This window comes from Rhinoderma darwinii, chromosome 2 (assembly GCF_050947455.1).
Source record: "Rhinoderma darwinii isolate aRhiDar2 chromosome 2, aRhiDar2.hap1, whole genome shotgun sequence".
In the NCBI taxonomy this organism is placed as follows: Eukaryota; Metazoa; Chordata; class Amphibia; order Anura; family Rhinodermatidae; genus Rhinoderma; species Rhinoderma darwinii.
Window position 1 is genome coordinate 441,122,884 of NC_134688.1, and position 24,378 is coordinate 441,147,261.

General features: G+C 40.5%; 1 protein-coding gene and 1 long non-coding RNA gene across 4 annotated transcripts in view; both read right to left on the reverse strand.

Moving 5' to 3' along the window:
* The window catches only part of LOC142741542 (uncharacterized), a 77,183-nt gene extending 52,928 nt beyond the window's left edge, over positions 1–24,255 (reverse strand). The window contains exons 1-2 of the long non-coding RNA XR_012881180.1: positions 24,171–24,255; positions 11,137–11,219 (exon numbers count right to left, since the gene is read on the reverse strand). This is a non-coding gene — a long non-coding RNA (uncharacterized LOC142741542). The remainder of the gene's footprint in view (positions 1–11,136; positions 11,220–24,170) is intronic.
* The window catches only part of CADM2 (cell adhesion molecule 2), a 1,303,436-nt gene that overhangs the window by 1,216,186 nt on the left and 62,872 nt on the right, over positions 1–24,378 (reverse strand). The window lies entirely within an intron of this gene.

A 24,378-nucleotide genomic window follows, 5' to 3' on the forward strand; every position in this document is an offset into this window, starting at 1 on the left:
TGACTAGAGAAATGGTAATATATAGAGAAAGAGATTGGATTGTTGAAGTATACATCTGTCATCATACTATGATGCCCTGTTTAAAGTCAGCATATTATGGGGACAGGTCCGCTCTACTCCCAAATGGCACCAAAAATATTGGCTTATAGCAACTAGGAAAGAAAAAACGTGGACACATCGTTATGAGTCTGGTGTATTCATGAGGGGAGCGCCCCTTGCCAATGATTGATGGCTGCTTTGTATCTGCATTTATATACAGCAGATGTCAGACACTGGTGAGAGGGGTGGGGGGAGGTGGGGAGAGATGGGGGGGGGAGAGTACTATACTCAAGAATATAGAGAATTCATACCTTTGAGTCAACTGTATTCTTTGCTAGCTGCTATAGATTAGCCAAATGGCACATTTATATTGTGTTGTTTGGGCTAACAGTAGATCGGTGCTATCCCCATAATAAGCTGCCCTTAAAGGGCTGGGCCACTTTGTACTCAAAAATACTATAAACTGCTGTGTTCTGACACAGACAACTGTAAATACCGTCATTGCAGACCTCTGGATTGCATTTCAGGGCTTCCTCCTCCCCAGCAGACTGCTGTCCTGCGCCGGCAGTTAAAGGGAACCTGTCACCAGCATTTCACCTATTGAACTTTACTCACCCCTCGCTAGCCGCTGCGGTCATAGGTTCATTGCCATTATCCCCTCTCCTAAACCCCTCCTCCGACCTTAAATAACGGTCTGCAAACATTTTGCCCCTTTTATGGTAAAAATCCGGCAGTCTCGTTCGTTCCTCTTCCTATGCCTGCGCACCGCCAAAAACTGGCCTGCCCTGAATGCCAAAATCTTGTCTGAGATTGCGCATGTGCCTGTCATGTATGGTCCGATATCCTTTCCTGCTTTGTCCAAGCTTCAAATCTACTTACAGCGCATCCGCCGCTATGGTGTCCCGTCATGCGTACGCACCAAAACATTGATGCGCAAGCGTGACATTGCGGGTGTTCTAGGGGGAGACAAGGAGCTGTTAATCAAAAGTAAGGAGGCGGGGTTAACTCAGAAGGGCTTGAGGAATGAGGATATGACTCTTTTGGAATGAAGATATGACTCTTATGCTCATTAGCATACGGCGAAGAAAAACAAAAAAATGGAATACTAAAGAAGTACAGGGAAGATAATTATAGGTTACAAAAAAAATGTTTTCACCCACTTCCACCAGGTATTGCTGGTTTAATAGGTGAAATCCTTTAACTGCAGATACAAGCAGCAGAATCTTTTGTATCTGCACATACGCAGAACACGTTCAGTTACTTCTCAGAGCTGGTGCTGAAGAGCAGGCAGCTAGGGAGGTGGTCATATGGATTAAACATAATCTTGAGAGCTGTAGATCGGATCACCGCCACTGTCCACTGTTTAAACATTGAATCGGGGGGCTCAGGGGACCTTGTAATGCAGCGGAGGAATAAGCGATGAGTATTTACAGTTTCCTATGCCAGAAAACAGCAGTTTGTCCTATTTAAAGGGATTGACCACTTCCTAGTCAAATTTCCCAAAAATCCCCAGTATATACTATGATGACAGATCCACTTTAACACAAAATAGACTACGCTATTGATTCTGACAAAACGACGGAACCCTTGCACAATGGAGACAAATGGAAACCATTGGCACCGGATCTGTCCCCATTGAAATCAATGGTGATGGAAATGGAAACCTATGGTTTCTGTTTGTGTCAGTCAGGGTCTCGTTGTGACGAAATGGGACCCTGGAACACATGTGAACGGAGCCTAAGAATAAGGGCCTGTACACATCAGCGTTGGATTTCCGTTCCGGGGTTGCGTCGGAGGTTTCCGTCGGGTGAACCCTGCAACGGAAAGTCAAACTGAAACCACAGCTTCCGTTTCCGTCACCATTGATATCAATGGTGACGGAAACATTGCTAATGGTTTCCGTTCGTCACCATTACAGCAGGTTTCCGTTTTTCTGACGGAATCAATAGCGCAGTCTACTGCCAATCCCACCATGCATCTCCTACCTACACTACACCATGCTGGGATTGCTGTGGTTTCTATTCACACAACAGGGTACGGGTGTCGGCCACTAAAATTGGCTGTTTAGGTCCATTTTTGACGGCTGTTTTGTATCTGTTCCGTGTCCGTGTTTTCAGTTTTTGAATTTTTTTAAAAAACAGTTGCATTTCATGTGTAGATAACGAAACCGCGCCTTCTGTAGATAATGCCGCAGTGCCCTCTGTATATAGTGCCACACACCCCACTGTAGATAATGCTGCAGTGCCCTCTTTATATAGTGCCACACCCCCCTGTATATAGTGCCACACAACCCCTGTAGATAATGCCACAGTGCCCTCTGTATACAGTGCCACACACCCCTGCAGATAATGCCGCAGTACCCTCTGTATATAATACCATAGTACACCCTGTAGATAATGTAACATAGTGCCCCCTGTAGAAGGCACCACACAGCACCCACATGTAAACAGCGCAACCCCCACTGTATATAGCACTAACACCCTTCCCCTTTAGATAGCCCCAATGAATCTCCCTATAGCAGCGAAATCCCCGGCCAGAGCATTGCCGACAATGTGGCTGGGTATTCCCTCCAGGAGGAGCCCATGACACCACTGTCCATATATGGACAGTGACGTCAGGGGTTACTGCTAGGAGCGGAATATTAGGCCACAGTGTTGCCGACACTGTAGCAGGGGATTCCACTCCGGGAGTAGCCACTGACGTCACTATCCATATATGTACAGTGACATCAGCGGCTCTGCCTGGAGTGAAATCCCCGGCAATGTAATGACCGTGGATTTTGCTCCTAGCGGTAATCCCTGACTTCACTGTCCATATATGGACAGTGGCATCAGGGGCCCCTCCTGGAGGGAATCCCCGGCCACAGCTATAGAGGCATGATCTAAACAATTGGCCAGAGGGAAACTGAAAGGGACAACAGATATATGTGAACATATATGAAGTCGAAAAATACTCATTTATTCTGTAATGGCAACTGCTGTGTTGTCTAGGATGTCTAAATTCGACATAAATAATGTGTTAATTTTATTATATGAGACGTTACAATTGTGGCAATACCATATGTTTAAAGATTTTTTTTAATTTATATATTTTTTTAACTTCTTAGTGTTTTTACTAAACATTTTTTAATCCTTCACTAACAGAGTCTAACAGGTATATAATAGGCATGCCTCGGGGCGTTTGGTAGGCCCTGGCTCCCATGGCAACCCATCAACACCTCACAATCACATCGCAGGGGGGGGGGCCAGTGGGGCGACAGCAGAAACCTACTCCCTCTGTCTAACCTTTCAGATGCTGTGTTCACCATTGACTGTGACAAGGCGTTAAACGGCTCAGACAGGCGTCTTCGCCGGTCTGCCAGTCGTTGCTGCGAGATGTTAGCTCCTATGCCCGTGCCATATAGTTATACCACTGTGCAGGAATAAGTAATTCTTTATTTTTTTAGAGACCCTCCCACCTCACCCGAAAACCCTTTAAGGACTAGTTCACACTGAATTTTCTGGCTCGGTTTTTGATTCGGAAACCAGGCCAAAAAAACCCTCCCATTGAATTCAATGGGAGGCGGAGGTGTTATTTTCCCGCGAGCAGAAAAAAACGCTCACAGGAAAAAGAAGCGTCATGCCCTTTTTTCAGATGTTTCCGTCTCTGACCTTCCATTGACATCAATGGGAGGCAGTTTTTTGTAAACTAATCTCCACATTCAACTTTTTTCTTTGCCATAAAAATAAGACTATTTACTGCTTAATTTTTTATTAATAGAGAACACATTTTGGATAGCTGGTGGGACCATAAATATAGTAGATGTTTGCAAAAACTATGCCCGACCAATACAGAGATTTTGTGACCCAAGTAATAGCCAAGCATTGGAAAATACAAAACATTTTTTTTACCACAAGAAAATAAAGTGCAGAACATTAAACTGTCAACGAGAAGATCTAGGAAAAGAAACGAATGATGGATTGGTTATTATTGTCATCTTTTTCCTCAGACACAACGCTTAGAACTTCTTAATAATGTACTATAGTGAATCAAGTTCCCAGCAAAGAACAACGTTAAATATTAACATCTATTAAAACCTGCAACTTGTGTAAAGTGTAGTGCTAGGAGTGGCTAGCCGTAAGAACGTGTTAGGATTACTTTGCTGCTTATTGTACCTTCTTAGCTTTTAAATCACTTTTTTTTTTTCTATCTTAATGGATCCGTTCAATTGTTAGGTAAAAAAAAAAAGGAAGCAGGAGGCAAATAATATGCAGGACAGAGAGCTGTGGCTGATAAAATAAGCAAACTCTAAGGGCATGCCCCCACGTGGCGGATTTCCTCCGCAACTGTCCGCATCAATGCCGCACCTAATCCGGGTTGCGGATTACGGCTGCGGATCTGCCCAAAATGTGCAGTAAATTGATGCGGACTAGCTGCTGCGGACTGCGGAAAAAGTGCTTCCCTTCTCTCTATCAGTGCAGGATAGAGAGAAGGGACAGCACTTTCCCTAGTGAAAGTAAACGAATTTCATACTTACCGGCCGTTGTCTTGGTGACGCGTCCCTCTTTCGGCATCCAGCCCGACCTCCCTGGATGACGCGGCAGTCCATGTGACCGCTGCAGCCTGTGATTGGCTGCAGCCGTCACTTAGACTGAAACGTCATCCTGGGAAGCCGGACTGGAGACAGAAGCAGGGAGTTCTCGGTAAGTATGAACTTCTATTTTTTTACAGGTTGCTGTATATTGGGATCGGTAGTCACTGTCCAGGGTGCAGAAACAGTTACTGCCGATCGCTTAACTCTTTCAGCACCCTGGACAGTGACTATTTACTGACGTCTCCTAGCAACGCTCCCGTAATTCCGGGAGCCCCATTGACTTCCTCAGTCTGGCTGTAGACCTAGAAATACATAGGTCCAGCCAGAATGAAGAAATGTCATGTTAAAAAAGCAAGACGCATCCGCAGCACACATAACATGTGCATGACAGCTGCGGACTTCATTGCGGAATTTAGAATCTCCATTCCGCCATGAGTCCGCAACCAGTCCGCCACTGCTCCGCAATAGACAGAGCATGCTGCGGACACCAAATTCCGCTCCGCAGCCTATGCTCCGCAGCGGAATTTTACGCATCGTCTAAACAAACACTTCTAAATTTAAGTGGAAGTCAATGAAGAAACGGCTCTGCTGCGGATTAACGCTGCGGAGTGTCCGCAGCGGAATTCAAGTGAAATTCCGCCACGTGTGAACCCAGCCAAACATTTTTCCATGAGTTACAGAGCAAGAAATAAAACATATAATTTTGTAATGCTTCTCATACCAATATTTTAAGGATTCGAGAATTTGGTCATAACTTCATTGGTGTCATAAACTACCTTGGAAAGCATCATCAATCTCTAGTCATTAGGCCAAGTCTCTAAGGTATTGCGTCATAAAAGCAGTATCACACATAAGTACAATGAACAGGAAGGCTTGATAAGATTAATGGTAAGGCTGGACATTCTCAGGTTAAGAAATAATTCAGCAATCTTTATAGCTGTCAGAACTCCCTTTTTCTAATACAGAGTTCCAAATCCCCAACATAGCCAAATACTTAAATAATAAAGTTCTGGCTGCATACAACCACCACTAGATGAAGCTCTATAGAAATATACTAAGAAATTACAGTAGCTATTCACTTTAAAGAGGACCTGTCGCCTTTCCTGACATATATTATTTTAGTAGAGGACCGTAATCCCCATGAAATAATTCTGGAACGCATTTTCTGAGAACTCGGGATTGTGCCATTCCTCTCTTATTCCTCCTCAAAATGTATGAATAAATTGACAACTGGGTGCCTTGTCTAAGGGGTGTGTCCCTACACAGTCTCACTCGGTCAGCACTGATTGGACACTTTCCATCTGTGTAGGGACACACCCCAACTGGTAACTCTCAGTTATCAATTTATTCATACATTTCTAGGAGGAATAACAGATGAACAGCACTTAGACCTCTTGCACTCGACCGTTGTGCCACTCGGGCCATTTTTTGATGGCATAAAATGGCACCCGATAGTATAAATGGACCCATTCACTTTAGCGGGTGTATCGGGTCCGTGAAAAATGGTCCGAGTCTCCGATCCGAGGGAAGATAGAACATGTCCTATCTTTCCTCAGATCACTGACAGAACTCGGACGGCACACTCAGTCGTGTGCATGAGGCGTTAGAATACGAATAAAAAAAATCTTCAGAATTATTATTTCATGGGAAATACAATGGTTTACTAAATTAGGCAGATCAGGAAAGTTAACAGGTCCTCTTTGAGGTGACGTGAAGACAATACAAACAGAAGTAAATGTAATTTATAAACATAGCTTGCCCAAAATTAGATTGTTTAGTGGTAAAAAAAAAAGCAAGAAAAAAAAAAGGAGTTCTTCTTTATTTGAAAAAGAAAAATCAATTCCGAACATGAAAATGTAATGTTTTGTAAAATCAAGATGATATTTTTTACACTAGAGTATCTACAGGAATATATCACAATAATATGGATTAAATTATTGTTGGATTAAATAATAATAATTCATTGTGGGTTACACGTAAAAAGTCTTATATGTCATTTAGCTTATATATTCCAATGACGCACATTGAATAACTGGAAGGATATGAATACTTAGCAGGATAAGTGAAACGACTTTATGTATAGACAAATATCCTCTAAGGTAAGTGCATCTCACTCAAAACCTGTCCTGACATAGGCAAAAGTAATTACTTCATAAATCATCTTCATTACTTAGTCACCTGCCCTTAAAGATTTCATTACATAGGGTAAATCATCAAGGAAAATGTATTAATGAAGAAAATACTGTGCATATAATCAACATTGTTTGTGAGACTCATAATATAGATAGTGAGGCTAACACATGAATCAGAGCCACTTGTGCCACATGTCTGTGAATACATATCTGTGCAACTAACCATAGATATTGGTGTCCTTCTTTACCTTTTCTCAACATATGCTGAGATATGTGGCGCGAGATGACCAGCTTTAAAAGAAAAGATGATTTTGTGATAATGTGTCATGAGATGGATGTACTATAAGTGTCTATGTGTGGCCACCCAGTGGTTGTAATGTGATTTGCAGCCTCTTGAGGGGTTTGCTAACATGTCGCGGTATTGTATTGAATTTGTTTGATGAGATATTGAAGTCCTTAACCGAATTCAATTAAAGGTAAGGGTGGAGACTTCTGTAATAAATGGAGCAAATAAGTTATGGGATATCTCAGATAATACTACATGCTCAGGACCACTACTAGGATACATATTAGAACCACACTAGGATTGAAAAACTCTGCTTGATTGTAAAATATTACAGAAACACGTAGATAAGGGCCTGTTCACATCACCGTTACCCTTCCGTTGAGGGGTTCCATTGGAGGTTTCCGTCAGGATAACCCCTCAACGGAAAGGCAAACGGAAACCTAAGCTTCTGTTTCTCTCACCATTGATATCAATGGTGATGGAAACCTAGCTAATAGTTTCCGTCTGTCACCGCTGTGACATGGTTCCGTTGTTCTTGACGGAACCAATAGTGCAGTTGATAGATAGACAGATAGATAGATAGATAGATAGATAGATAGATAGATAGATAGATAGCTCCACATGGGGTTGTTTTCAGCTCGACCTTTTGGGCTTATTATTGTGTCAATAGCAAATAGCCTGGCCCCACCAGAAGATCCTCTGGTACTCTGATGGGCCAGTCCGAGGTACACTCCTGTTCCTAGGACTATTTGTACCCCATGCCAGGTTAGCAGGATTTCTGGACTATTGGATACCAAATCATGGCTTTTTTTTATATTAATATATATATATACACCTATAATGTCACCTTGGCATTATCTCTATGTGGAACCTATAGCATTATGGATGCAAAAATTACTTCAGTTTTGTAATTTAGTTTGACTAAAATAATGTGATATGGTAACTCCAGTATGAACAAGGGATGAAGACATTTAAAAAGAGAGTTTATACCTATAGCACATGATATACTGGATCATATGTTTGTGCTGTTCAGCGCATTTATAATGTAAAACGTCTATTTCTAGGTGTTAATTAAACTAAGAGGAATCAAAGTGAAATGAAATCTTGTGGGACATCTAAAGTGTTATCTATGCAAAAATAATCCAGGTGTAAAGTGCCCACATGAAAAATATATATATAAAGTACTCCATTAACAAAAGACAAACACAGAAGTCTACTTCACGGTGTAATCCCTCATAAATTGCACACACAGAAAAGAGTGAAAAGTATCAGAGCTCCCTGGAAAGTGACAGTGCCGGCCATTCGCTCCCATTAAAGATTAATAGCCAACATAAACAAAAGTAGCAAGAAACAGATGGAAATAACGGTAGTGTTTAGAGAATCTGGCAGGGCACTCTTTCGCCTGCAGCAGCCCCATCGCCCATCTCTAACCCGGCTCTAACACATTCTCAGACTGACTAACACGTCCCCAACATTCAACACAGAAGTGTCACTTATATTGCTCCGGCTTTAATGGCATGCATAAGTTTCTATTATCTCCATTACATCTATGTACTTTTGCTGTTTGTCAGGGAAGCAAAATATCTACATCACCAGTACTGCTAACACGTTAACAAGAAAGCAAATATAAAGAAAATCAAAAGAGCTGCTGCTTTTATATGAAATAGCTGTAGAAATAAAGCACTTATATCATCTGTCAGTGCGGAAAACATGGCCTGATATATAAAGGGATTGTTCAGGAAAAGTACAAAAAGTCTATCTTTTTCCAGTAACATTGCCACTCTTGTCCATGGACTGTGTCTGGTAGACCCTTTCTTCTCATCCTGGATAACCCCTTTAAAAAGCAATAATATTACTACATACCACTGTACTAGCCAAAAAGGTTACCCCTGAACTTTCAATTTAAAATCACTGGCTCATTAAGTTTCAGATGCAACAGAACTAAAGTCAGGTTTTTATTGAGTTTGAAGAAATACTTCAAGGAGTTGTCCGATAAAAACCCTTTTATTTTTACGACCTGTCAATTAGATCGATGACTCCAACCTCTGAGCCCCTCACAGTTATAGAAAATAAGGGGCCAGATGTGAACATATGCAAGTAATGGGTGCTTGGGCCGCCCAATTCCATATTCCTGGCATGTGTTCACATTGATTTCTATAGCGTGAGTGCACAAGCGTGGTCAACATTGGAGGTTCCAGAGGTTAGACCCCCCTCCCCCACTGATTATAGTTTTATAAACTGTTACAAATTTAAGGTTCGTAAAAGTACAAAAGTGTTTATATGGGACAATCTATTTAAGAATCTGCTATAGTAAAGGGAATCTGGCACCGGGTTTATGCTGCCCTATCTCTTAACTAGAGAATTTAGAGAAACTTTTTAATTTGCATTTATTGACTGTAATGACTGCTGCATTCTATCTTTGTTACTGTATATTTTAGCATTAAGCTAAAAATCTATATTTGACAAGAAAATCCTTGATCAGCACCATGGACAGGGAAAGTGAAGAAATACCTATAAAATAAAACTTTACAGCTATAAGCAAAGAATCTGGAAACTCTCTTTTCGTCTTATTTATCATGATGCACTGTGTGTTATATGCGGATTCTTTTACAGTTTATCTCAGCAGCATCTATTCACATTTACAGGAGTGTTAGAACAATAAAATGCTTCCCATGTATACACCATTAGAATTTGTATCTGCATGCGACTGTGACTGAGGGGAAAAGACAGCACAAGGAACCTCGGACTCTCAAATTCTCAAAAACAATACCACTGAAAGCTCCCTATACATCAGATGTGGTGAATCATGTGTAAGGTAAACTCTAACTTCAAATACAATATGCCCATTTATTCCCATATAGACATTGAGTCATATAATAAAATGCTGTATTCCTACAGTAACCACTAGGCAGACTTTTTCTTTTATAATTATCTGTAATGTTTAGGTTGGCCTAGTAGCATGGCACAGTATACACCAAGTAGTATGGAGGAAAACACACACACACACATACATGCATTTTTTAAAGATTTGATATGTTTTTGTTATGGAGGGAATAGGGGATTGAGGTCCCCTGTACTGGTAATTGGTGGGGGCTTAACAAACCAACATTTATTATCTTTCCTGTGGATTTTTGATAAAGTGGCAAAATCTCTATAACATGCAGGTGACCCTTTTGATTTGGAAGCCAGGTCCAGCGAAGCAGCCAATTTTGCTGGGGGATTACGCGGCCAGCGGCTCAATTTTCTTGCAGCGGCTGCTGCAGGAGAAATGTAGTACTACATAGCAGCCATGGACTACACAGGTCCACCAGAGTGAGAGCTGCTGCTACTTATCAGGTCTCACCTCTGGTTCAAAGATGGGGTCCTCTATGATATCACCAGGGCATATGGACAGGGATTGTGCTGAAGGGATGACCACCTAAAAAGGATATTGGCCATTTGAATTGCCAACTAATTGCCAACACACCGTACCGAAAACATATGACTGCATTGTAACACTGTACATTACAAATAAATAAATTAAAATAAATTTTATATATATATTGCAACTGAAACTACGGATACTGGAAGCCTGTGCTAGCATTTCTTCTGCGGTGTTGCTATCAGTGTGTGAAGAGTGGGAGAAGAGGGTTGCATTGACAATCCAACACAATGGGCAGCACTTTGAACACATTTTATAAGTGGTCAGAAACTTGTAAATAACTCATGAAATTTCTTGTGAAATTCTCGATAAGTTTGATGTGTCACATGACCCTCTTCCCATTGAAAAAACTAAAGTTGGATACAAAATGGCCAACTTCAAAATGGCCGCCATGGTCAACACCCAGCTTGAAAAGTTTGCCCCCTCCCATATACTAATGTGCCACAAACAGGAAGTTAAAATCACCAACCATTCCCATTTTATTTAGGTGTATCCATATAAATGGCCCACCCTGTATATATAAAGCATTATTATTATTATCACCATTACTCATTTTTCAAAATATATTATTTATATTACGGTTACTATTGCTATTTTGTTTTGTTACTGGTTTGTTATTTTGCTTTCAGTCACACTATTTGTATTTTAGTTCTTTCATTCAGTAGATAGAACATGTGAAACTTACCCTACACATAGAACTTCTGTCCAAACAGAATAAGTGTCTTAAAGATACCGGCTTCCATAAATAATACATGCCATGTGTGATTCCTGCAATTACATGAGCGTGTTGTACACACAGATTAGGACTAAATGCAGCTAGAAGGATAAGTATACAAACATTAGTACTTGACACGCATCCCTACATTATTCTGAATTAAATAGAAGGATGAGTAAATAGCTCGATTATTTTGAATGCTGCTTTCAAACCTACAGATTCTACTATCAATAAAATAATAAGAGAAGAAATTCAACTGGGATCAATTAGGGGAATCACAGTTCAGAGCCTCCTCTGCTGTGCCGGGGTGATGACTGCGCTTCAGGGTGAAGGCTATACCTTCCATCTGTTTAGTATCACTTGCATTTTTTATAAATGGAATTTAAAGGTTAATTAAAATGTTGTTCATTATGTGTAGACATCTCAGAAAGAAAAACAAAATTAACTTTACACCAATAGAAACCATCAATTTTTTTTATATAAAGGATCCAAACTGATTGGACTATTGATGCTTCAAGTAATTTCACATCAACGTTGTTTTATGGATCTGGTTGTGTTTCCAGATCTATAGTTTCTGTAAAGAGACATTTCATTACTCCACTTTGCATTTTGTTCATATTTAGGCACGCAATGGGCTAAATACTTGGAAAATAAAGAAAAATGATAAATATAATGTAGTAAACTACAGGTATAAAAATGTAGTCATCTGAGCTAGAATTAGAGGAAAGAACTAGTCAGACAAAAAGGGGGTCTGCAACAATCAGACAGTGTAGTACAGGAATAAAAGACAGAAGATCAGACCCAATAGGGCAAACACAGTACTACAGGACAAGGCAGGAGTATGGTCAGATACAATCCTAGTCAGACACCAGAGGTCAACAGGACAAATAACTAAAGCCTCAGGAACCTTAATAATAGGGATTGACCACTATAACTGGCACCAGACAGATGTCAGGAAGTTAAAAACTAGATGCTGATGTCTCCGCTCTCTGAGCATTAGGCGCAGAGTGGTGGAGCGGCTGGTTCTATAGGGCATTGCTGGAACATGGCAAGATAGCTTTCTGACAAACTGATTAACCTACAATAGAAATCTAGGTACCCAGATCATATATTCTGTCTTGACTGTGTCTAACAATTGATTATGCAATAAAAAAAGAAATGGAACACATTGATTATATCATTCAAAGCTATTGTTAAGGATCTGCCAGGCACAGCTTCTGTATCCACGCCCATAGGTAATCAGTCTGCACCTGCTTCTATGTCTGTGAGACTGACTCCATCTTCCACCACTCATGATGGCAGGCTTAGGAGTGGGAGAGCCTATCACAGCCTGGCCAGACGGAACTAGCTCCCGCCCTCTGTCTATTTATACCTGCTTTTCCTGTTCCTCCTTGCTTGTGATTCTTCTCTGTTGGTTTCCTGGCCCTGCTGCAGCTTCTTGAACTACTTGTCCCTGCTTCGTATTGACCCTGGCTTACTGACTACTCTTCTGCTCTGCGTTTGGTACCTCGTACACTCCTGGTTTGACTCGGCTTGTTCACTACTCTCCTGCTCTACGTTTGGTACCTCGTACTCTCCTTGTTTGACTTGGCTCGTTTACTACTCTTGTTGCTCACGGTGTTGCCGTGGGCAACTGCCCCGTTTCCCTTTGTTCTGTGTCTCCTTGTCTGGTTGTCTGTCGTGCACTTACTGAGTGTAGGGACCGTCGCCCAGTTGTACCCCGTTGCCTAGGGCGGGTCGTTGCAAGTAGGCAGGGACTGAGTGGCGGGTAGATTAGGGCTCACTTGTCTGTTTCCCTATCCCTGTCATTACAGCTATATTTGTAGTCAATACAATTGTACATTGTAAAAATGCTAAACTTACCACATGGCCTATATTTTGAGCGGACACATAATTTCCCATTTTATTATTGAAATACACAATATATTACGCTCCCTAGGATTACAGTCCAAGAGCATACCTGGATTCCGGTTCCTGGCTAGCTGGTAGCAGGTGTGCAGGACATCAGGTTCTCTGGACTAGGGCTCAGAGTAGCAAAGCGAGGAAAAAAACCAACATTGACTTGTAGAAAGCTTGGCAGTAAGGTAGAGAGTAGTTCTGGGGATTGTTATTGTGTTGGCACAAGCCAACCTAGGGTGCAGTGTCTAAGGTATCCTCCATGCTCCCCCCTTAACCCCCACATGTATGGACTTTACTGGTCGGATACCCTGTGGTCACCAGGATAGTCACCACTAGATGGCTGAAAAGAAGATAGCGGGTTGGGTGGGACAGTATTCAGGACAGATTTGGACCGGAAACAGGCAAGTAGAGGTCAGTTCCAAATCAGTATCAGAAGACAGAGTCAGGAGGCCGGGCCAGGGTTCAGTACACAGAAGGGACGGTAAATAAAAGGGCCTGATCAAGTAAAAAGTCTGGCAAGCTGAGGTAAATACAGGGAATCACAGAAATGGAAACAAAACGATAGCCAGGACAGGGGTTGATAACCTAGAACTGGAAGACTAGATCTATTCCCCTTTAGGGCCTGGGGAAGTGATGTCGCACTGGGTCTTAAACCTACGGATGAAGCTACGCATTGTTAGAGGGGAGCCGTAGCGTCAAAGAAACGACTGGGCTGACACGCTGCATCGACTTGAGTCAGGCCACGGCTGACGCAACTGTAGAAGATAAGTCCTGAAGATAAGTGGATCACTGTTTTTGTTCAGATAGAGTTGACATGCTATATATGGAAGAATATTAGATCATGGATGACTGTTTTTGAATTTCCTTTTTTTCCGTAGAGGAATGCATTTGTTAAGAATTGGAGTTTTCATATTGTTTAAAAAAAAAATGGGGGATAAATGGGCAAAATAAAGCAGCCACTAATTGATCTCCAGTCTACCATGCTAGGATGCAAGATTAAGAATCAATGGATGCAAAAATATAAAAGTTCCTTAGCTTCAGAAAAGATGAAGAGAAGTAGATGTATCATGGTTTCTGGGTAGGGTTTACCTTAAAATAAAAAGCATTTACAAAAGAAACTATACTTCAAACAAGAATCTCCATAGACCTCTGCCCACCACCAACAAAATTGGAGACACCTGCTGCTTCTAAAAATTGTCCATTTGTGTAATTATTGTACTGCGCTGATACAAGAGAAAACGTACTGAGGTTTCCTAATTATTATAGAACCATCACTTACAAGCATAACTGATAATTTATGACCTTGGCTATGTAGTTGTGTGAGGCCTATTCATTGTGCAACAAAGCTGTTTTTGTGCTTTAGATTCCTATTCACAGGCAAAAAGCAAGGAACATGTTCTAATGGTCATCCGGAAAATATTTTTTCTTTCAAGTTTGAACAATATTTTATTATGTATGTGGAGGAAGAAAGCACATCAAATTTTTTTTTATTTTAATGGGAACTTTTTTAGTTTTTTTGGAGGTTTTTTCAGCAAAACACAATTGACTATTCCCAAAAGTCTACTTATAGATCACATAATATGATTCAGTAATAGATCACCATTTTTAAGGTGCTAATCATACTGATGTATTTCAGTTGTCAATTTATGTAAGATGTTTCAGGGAAACTCATCCAATGGTATTAGTCCTCATGCACATGGCATACTCAAAAGGTGGTTGTACAGAGTCATAATAGAGCACCCAAAGAGTTCTATGGGGGTCTACTGTACCTCCATATGCTTCCAGTTTTGTACAGAACCACACAGATATTTATACCATTGGATTCCGCATGAATTCGACAAAGAAATTATAGCTTACTTAATTGGACGCGGCATTATGGAGCTAACTCCAAAGTCTACCATTTTTGGAGCAGGGATTTGGAACCACTATATTCCAAATAAGGTCTAACTAAAACCACTATATTGTGTAATATACAGATGTAGCCGTCTTTATCTTGACTTTTAACGCATTACCTACACAGTGGCAAGGTCCTTTCTTTTGACTTTTCAATGGCTTTTGTTGTGTGATTAACGCCGCAGCAAGTTATCAGAGTCAAGATAAAGATGGCTACATCCATACTAGTAAAATAATGATGGATCTATCATGTTATATCTAGACCAATAGCACCTTATACAATTTTAATGGCTGTGAATACACATTCTACTCGTCAGCCATCTTGCTCAAGAGTAGAGGTTTTTCTGAGTTACATCCACTATTACAAGGTTACGTTACATCACATTTAATAGGCTTCTTTACAGAATTCCATATCTACTCATACATTATTAAATATATATGAAGAGATGTTAGTCATCATTATTATACAATGACCACTGATAAAACGAATATGGCCGAGATCCTCTTTCAAGGATTTTCTTCTTACCACTCTACCATTTCCACTAAGCCCCCTAACCTTCATGATTTTTTTAAACACATTTTAATGGCTCGATATCTGTCTTGCGGATTTTTGATATTTTCTGCCACATATATTTTTCTGTCATACATCTTTCAGGAGATGTTAAATGGATTGTCAAGTGAAAATCCACAAGTTGCCGGGCACAAGGGATTATGATTATTAGTTAACTGATGTCTTAAGATACAAGTTTGCAGGCCAGTCTCCAGGCTTACATTTCCATGCTGTTCTCGGTTACATATTAGCAGGAAGTACCGGTGACACTTTAGCTAAATGATGGTTTAACTTGACATGTTGTGACCACTGACAGCTTCACTCGGAACAGGGAATCATATTGTAATATTCCTGAGATGTTGAATTTCATTTATTCTTTAGCCAAACTGGATGCATTAAAGGACCACCATCTGTAAAAATAATTTGTTAACATTTGTATGTGTCAAAGTCTCTATTCCTTGACATCTATAAAGATGAGATTTACATTAAAGTGTGCCCAAGTTAAGATAATATTTTTTTTCTGTTGCACATTGGCTGAATGGTTAGTACAAGTGCGGAGTAAAATTGGGCCATAAGCAATATGTATTCCAATGTTCCAATTCTCATGGGTTCCTAAAATTGACCATTAAGCTTGAGACAAGAAAAGTTAATTGTCATCATATTATACAAACCATTGTGCTCCTTTGAAGTTACTGACCAGATAGGCAGCCTCTTTTCTCCCAAGTAGAAATAGAAAAACGGACACAACAATAATATTTATTTTATTGCTTTCTTTATGTGTGCAAATATTTCATAGAATGCAACCCATAGATATTATGTCATCCAATACAAGTTCATAATGGCTTACATTTATAAAGAGATACAAGTCTTTACTCGACATGGAGACGATGTAGCAAGGAAATGTGCACAGGGGCACGCCAATGTTTCATGGCATCCCCTTATGCTTGAGAAAAGGGGAGAACCCCTGAAATGTTGCATCAGAAAAATTCCAGAAACTTTTATAAGTATTTTGCAACTATATGAATATTAAGGATTCCCCCCTACAAACATTTATGGCAATCAATCAATATATAAAAGTCTGATCAGTTGATGCCCCAGTGGTTAGTTACACACAGATCCACAAAATAGGGGTGCCTGACTGTTGCAGGGGTGAGGTGGATATACGTGAATGGTGGATTTTCTGGGTCTACCCTTATGGAGGTTTATTTGCCTGCCATGCAACATTTGGTAGATATCTGGAAATCTTCCTTTTCACACCATTGCTTCATGATGAATTTGTGTGGGGGTATATTAAGCAACCAATATAGGGAGGAAATACTGCAGTATAACGCATGGGTGAGGGTAAATATTATAGCCAAGCTGAAATAAATTGTTATAGCTGTTAAAAGGACTATGGGCACAGTTTTGACCCATCAAAACTGCTGACAGCGCTATATACAAAACAGGTAGAGCAGTGTAACCATAGCTAGGTTTGATGGTCCTGCAGGATCCATGACCGAGAAATCTGCTTTTTAATACCGTCTATCACAAGTGCCTCCTTTGCGATGAGTGACGGCTCTAGCAGTCTTCTGATTGGATGCTGGAGCCGTCATTCAGAGCAGAGGGGAGGGGCGTTCAGTGAAGAGAGCTTGGAGCACTACGCATAAAGGGGTCATCTCTGTGGCACTTGTGATTGTGGCGCCGGGGACCATAAAACATGTATTTCTCAGTCATGCAACCTATATGACTTACCCCAGATACAGTTGCAATGCTCTCCCCATCCTCTATTGAGTGCTGTGGCAATTTTGAGGGGTCAAAGCATCTGACAGATTCCCTTTAATGTAACAGAGCTAAAAAGTAGTGAAGCAGCCAATATAGAAAATAATCACTTGCAGCTACTTACTTACATACAATTTTTTGTTTGGGTAGAAAGTGGAATTTATGATGCCTTACAACAATATAGAATCATACAAGAACAAAAAACACAAAACATGATTGCGCATATAAATAAATAATATAAAAAATAATGAAAATTATATTTGTTAAATTAAAAAGTAACTAAAAAAACTCTTTCTGATACATTTTGTTTTTATGCACAATAAAAAGGTACAAAAAAAATCAGTTGAGGGGTTAATTTTAACAAGACAAAAGGGGAAAAATGTAGTTGTGTAGAAAAGCGGCAGCATAATATTAACTTAGTTCTAAATGTACTTTAGAGGTGATTGTCACAATTGGGTGCTAAAATGTTATATTATTTCACATAATTATGTTCTTCCATAATAAAGAATAGCAGCTCTATTTTCATACACTTCAGCCAATGAATTCAGCGCAGCTGGAGAAATCATATGTTCAGTACTGCAATAACTGATAAATTGCTTAATCAAGGCTGGAAATGTGGAACAAGCAAGAGGTTCTGGGAAAGTAACTGGAGTCTATCTGTTGTTAGGCACCATAAGGTTAATATGCCGTTTATAAATCCATTATAGCTCCAAGAAATGCAATTGGAAAAAATAGAGAGGGAAATAATCTTAAAATGTAGCTATAAGTCTAAGTTTGACAAATGCAGAGATATAATAATTGTCTGGTACGACTTCCATTTGAGTAAAAGCTTTTTGTATAATGTGAAGCAGCATAATTTATTAAAACACCAAATGATAGCAATGCTGACTATGCTGGTAAGACTCATTGGCTAAAGTCAGGGCTTAAACATGCCGGTAAGTGCTGAGGTTTTATAATATCAGAAAAGTGAAGCAATTTAAGTCTAAGATTCAACTTCAAAACCTAAAAATCAAAAATAGTCAAAAAGAAATGACAATAAATAGGAAGAACAAATACTTAAAATATGTGAAACTGTATGTAATGCAGACTAAACTTAGTTATTTAAATGTTATTATATTATGAACCGTACAGAAAAACAATTTAGGTATTGTCTTTAGAGTGAAGACAGTTTGGCGCTATTATAAAAATATTAGTGAATTGAAATTCTGTAACATACGGTCACTATCAGAATCGTTCTCCTTACATGAAAGTGTGGATCACATAATAAAAGGCAGCAGGCATGAACACAGCTCCTAAAAAATGTATGCCTCTTTTTTGCCCCCCTTTTTTCACCACTATGTGGCCGCTTTAAAGGTAGCAAAATGTTAAAATGGATTTCCAATTATACTGTGATGGCCTATTATTAGGCTATGTCATTACTATATGTTAAGTGGGTTTCCCAGCCGTAGGACCCCCATTCATCCTTGGATGAGATATACCAGCCCCTTTATCAAAATGGAGCAGAGTTCTAGTTCTTGTATGGCACCGGGTAGGGAGTCGTGCTGTGTAGAGAAAACATCTGAAAAGGCCACTTGCACTTTACATACCGCTGTGGCCCCATTTTTTTCTACTGATCAGTGAAGGTCCCAATATTTAGCCCCACAATGATAGCCTAGCCATTATTTAATTATTTGAATGCATTATATAATGCCTAGTGTAAGCACCTTTAACGATTAAGATGCCATCTGTGGGGGTTCTGGACCTCTGACCCCATCAATCGCCAGCAATCATTCAAAAACCGTGCCCCTTGGATTTCTGACTTGATCTTCAGACCTAAACATCAAGTGGATCTGACAGAATTTATTGGGAACCGTTTTAAGAAAGATCCATCATTCCTATTATAGCTCCTTTAGGATTGTAACAATCATAGAATTGTGCACAGAACCAAAATGTAAAGATTTACTGACAATTAGAAAAACCTTCAGATTTTTGTCCCATATTGGACTGTTCCTATGATAACACCATTCACCGAACAGTATTTTATTGACATAGATGCAGGACATTGAAAATTATTCTATTCACGGTGAAAGGAGTAATGGTTACTGTAACTTTTGCCCCACAGAGAAAATCCTATGCCAAAATTTTTTGTTAAAGCGGTTGTCCCATGTAGAATACCCATTTTAATATACACTTTTAGGGAATTCTAAGGTAATAGACAGGTTTCCCATGTTCAGGATCTTACCAGTGGTGAGAATAGTTACAAAGAGCATCTCTTGCTCTGGAGGACCTGACCTGTCCTGCATTATACATACAAACCATTGATTTCAATGGGCACTGCATAATGCTTAATTTCCCCTGTGGTAGCACTGCAGGGAAATGTAACTTTTATTGGCTGATCGTTTGGAGTCCCAGCATGGGGACACTCTGTGATCTACTTATTGCCAAGAGTCCCTTCTAACAAATATAAATTGTCCAAAACAGAGAACCTCTTAAAATATGACAATGGTAGCAACAGTGGTATGGGTGGCAGCAGAATCCTCACATCTACGGCCTTCTTAGGATGGAAGGGACAATTCTCTTGTGTATTCCAGGCAATTTTCAAAAATAATCAACAATGATAATAGAACTTAGTTATGGAGCCCCACAGTAATGGCAAGACAAAACTCTACATGGTGCGCAAAACTAATCTATGACCAGATCTGACTCCCTTAAAGGGCCAACCACCACTTGTGAGCATGTACGAGTACTTTATATTATCACCAGAACAACAATTTAAGCCATGCTGAGTAAACACCATCATGAAGAGTTGAAAATAAAGAATCTATTATGTAGGGAGAAAACCTGGCATTGATGAAGTCTGGATTACAATCCAAGGGTTCTGTATGTTACCCGCACACCCAGCAGTGAAGAGGTTATTCTTCTATTATGATTTTGCTCCTTTTTTTTTTTCAAATATACAGCAAAATGATGCTACTGAATTATGAAAAATATGTTTTGAATTTGCGTCTATTAACCTGCCAAGTGTCATGAACAGTGTTTTGGCAAACAAAACTGCATCTGGGACTGTCACTGAAATTGGCTGTGGGATGAGGTTTTCCTGTCACTCACCTGCGTATCAATGGATTTCATGAATATGATTGGCACAGATGTGTTATTCTATTTTAGAGGTGATGAGTTTAGTTATTTATTGTTGATCTGTTTCCAAAGAAACTTTTTTCAAATGAAAATCTAGTTCTACTTTATAATGATGTGAAAATGATGCACATAACATATGTATGTATGTATGTATGTATGTATGTATGTATGTATGTATGTATGTATAGGTTGGGTTCTATGTTTCACACACATGGACTCTAAGATAACAGAACTTTCGTGCTCACAGTATTTAATAAACACAATTTAGTCCCCAGTAGCAGATATGCAGGACTGAGTGTTTATATACATTATGCTTATCCATGTAGGTGGACTAAATTTTATCTTATTTCCCACTGTGTGGCAAATTTTTTAGACTCCTGGAAAATCACTTTAAGGCCAGGATCACACACACAGTTTTGACACCGTTTTTGCCTCAGTATGTCTGTCCGTGTGTCTGGCCTTGAAGTCTAAGACAGTTACGAGCTAGAATTTACACCACTTTCTGGTGTAAAAGTTAATTAATCTGTTGGGCCCACCCACTCTTAAAACCACGACCCTTTTTGGTAAAAGTGGTGGGCATGTCCTAAAAATGGAAATCATGTGCAAAAATGCTGTGCACCTAAATTTGCAACTTTTCTCCTTCAACTACAGTGACATCAACGCCTTATGTTGTGTATAATTAAAATGTATACAATTTTATCCAATATACTTCCTGTATTAATTCCTCATGGTTTTTAAGATCCCTGCTTGTTTTTATTAAAGGGTAACTAAACTTTCAGAAAACGTCTGACATGTCATAATGAAATGTCAGAAGATTTGATCGGTGGGGGTCCGAGTACTGAGACCCCCACCAATCTCTAAAACTAAGCGGCAGTAGCGGTCGGATGAGCGCTGAGCCGCTTCGTTTCTGATCGGCTTTTCTCGGAAAGCCGATTTAGCAGTGTACGGGCCCATAGACTTTCTATTGAGTCCGTACACCGTTACATCAGTTTTCCGAGAAAAGCCGATCAGAAATCAAGCGGCTAAAAGCTCACAGAGCGCTTCTGCAGCTTCGTTTTAGCGATCGGTAGGGGTCTCAGTGCTCGGACCCCCACGGATCAAAATTTTTGACATGTCACTATTACATGTCAGAAGTTTTGTGAAATTTTAGTTACCCTTTAAGTAGGAACATTCACTATTTACTTTCAGTGGATAAAATTCCGTCCATAATCATGTGATGGACACACACAGGTGCAGGGCTCGTTACAGTTACAGTTTGTGTATCGGAGCTGTGTCTTCTAACGACCCCAGCACCTGTGTGCTGATCACATGACCATGGACAGAATTTTAACCACTGGAAGTAAATATTGAATATTCCTAATAACTAACAACAAGCAGAGGTCTTGAATACTGTCAGGAATTAATACAGAAAGTATATTGGACAATTGTATGAATTTTAATTTATACAAAAAATAACAATCATTTGCGGAAACTAGACAACCCCTTAAATAAAGGAGAGTCTTATTATCTCACAACTTCATTGCTAATCCAACCTACTACTGTATCTTCCTGTCCATCATGTCTCTTCAATACATAATATGTAGTAATAGAAATATTATTCATAAAAGTAATAATAATAATAATAATAATAATAATAATAATAATAATGTTGTGTTGATCCAAAAGAACAAAAAAAAAAACATATTTACTTGAAAAACTATTTAGGGAAAACAAACAGAAATGGATGGTAGTCAAACATATTTTTCCCAAAAAGAGCAAACAGTCATCCCATACCCTCTCACAACAGAACTCATAGAAGCAAACAGAACAAAATAGAAGGGTTGGAAAAAGGGTCTGCTTTTTCTCCAGAAATGGCACAATTCTGGTGCAGGGTCTGTGTTTGATATTGAGGTTCAGCTTGATTCAAGTGAATAGGCACTGCAATTCCAGTCACAGCTCATAGACAAGAGAGGCGCTATTTCTGGAACAAAAGAAACCCTTTTTTTTCGAATCTCATAACTCCTTTCACAGTCTCTCAAATCTCCACCAAAGACAATCTGCAATCTTTCCTCACACTATTGATCACAGTGTTAGGTCTCTTGGATACACAGGTCTCTTTCCCCCCCTGTACTCTAAGGCCCCATGCACACGACTGTATTTTTCATCCATCCGTAAATACAATCGGTAAATACGGATCCATAGTCATCCGTAAATCATCCGCAAATACTGAAGGGTGTCCGTAGTGCATTCGTATTTACGGACCCACAAAAAAACAGGGAAGTATCTCGGGTAATCCCCTGTCATCGCATAGCAAGGCTTCCGTAGTTACGGCCGGCTACGGATGCACATCCATAGCCGTCCGTAATTACGGAAGCACCTGTCGACTTCTATGGGGAGTCGGTGCCGTTATTACGGACAAAATAATGACATGTTTTATCATTTCTTCGACATTGACACCCATCCGTTAAAATATGGAAAGGTGTCTGTAGCCCATAGAAACTAAACGGTCCATAATTACTGATGAAAAATACAGTCGTGTGCACGGGGGCCTAAGCCCTTATTCACACGACAGGGTTTCCCGGCCGGGTGACGGCCGTTCATAAACCCGGCTGGAGTAGGAACAATAGACCCCTAATGGGGCTATTCACACGACCGATTTTTTGACGGCCCAGGAAACCTGGCCGTCAAAAAATGGGACATGCCCTATTTTCGGCCGTTTACCCGGCCGTCCGGCTCCCATAGAAGTCTATGGGGCCGGGTAATACACGGCCATCACCGGAATGTGTCCCGAGTGATGGCCATGTATTCCGTCGCTCTCGCTCTCTCTCCTTCTCCTCACAGTGCCGGCCGGGGATTGGGGATTCCGCTACAGGAAAAGTGAGTGACTACACTGTCCATATATGGACACAGCGACGTCACTCACTTCTGAAGCGGAATCCCCGACTCTATGGCCGGGGATTCCGCTACAGGGGAAGTGAGTGACTACACTGTCCATATATGGACACAGCGACGTCACTCACTTCTGAAGCGGAATCCCCGACTCTATGGCCGGTGATTCCGCTACAGGAGAAGTGAGTGACTACACTGTCCATATATGGACACAGTGACGTCACTCACTTCAGAAGCGGAATCCCCGACCCTGTGGCCGGGGATTCCTCTCCAGGAGAAGTCAGTGACTAAACTGTCCATATATGGACATTGAAGTCAGTGACTTCTCCTGCAAGGGGGGGATGGGTGCAACCTACAGGGGGCTGTGTGGCATTACCTGCAGGGGGCTGGGTGGCATTACCTGCAGGGGGCTGTGTGGCATTACCTGCAGGGGGCTGGGTGGCATTACCTGCAGGGGGCTGTGTGTGGCAACAAATTTAAATGAAATTCATCCGATTTTAAAACAGACAGGGAAAAAAACGGATGCAAAACGGGTCAAAATCGGCCGTTAAAAAACGGCAACACGGCCCGGAACTGAAACGGAACGGATGCAAAACGGATGCAAACCGGCCGGGAAAAACGGCCCAAAATGGCTGTTTTTATCGGCCGACACTCGGACCCTGTCGTGTGAACGAGGCGTAAGACCTATTACATACGGTGGAAGAAATTAATCAGAAGATATGCAGAAAAATAGATATTAATCTATCTAGAATTATCCTGAATCCCTCTTTGTAAGGATTTGCAGCCAGTGGACTCAATACCCCCTCCTACCTTACATATACTGTAGATCAACCATTAAAGAAGCACTCACACAAAAAAAAAATATTCTCTGGCCCATTAGAGAGGCACATTATGTAAATTGTGGTGAAGGTAATCTTCTTACTGGTGGTTGTATTTGTGCGTTATCTCCTCCTTTCTGGTCCTCAGCTGTGTCATGTGACCATCAATAGGACTCTCCAACTACCACAGCGTCTCATGTGTGGACAGGAAGTCAGCTTCTCCATTCATTACTATCACATCCTCAATGTGAGTCTTATAGGAATGAATGGAGAAGCTGACTTCCTGTCCAGACATGGGACGCCGTGGCAGTT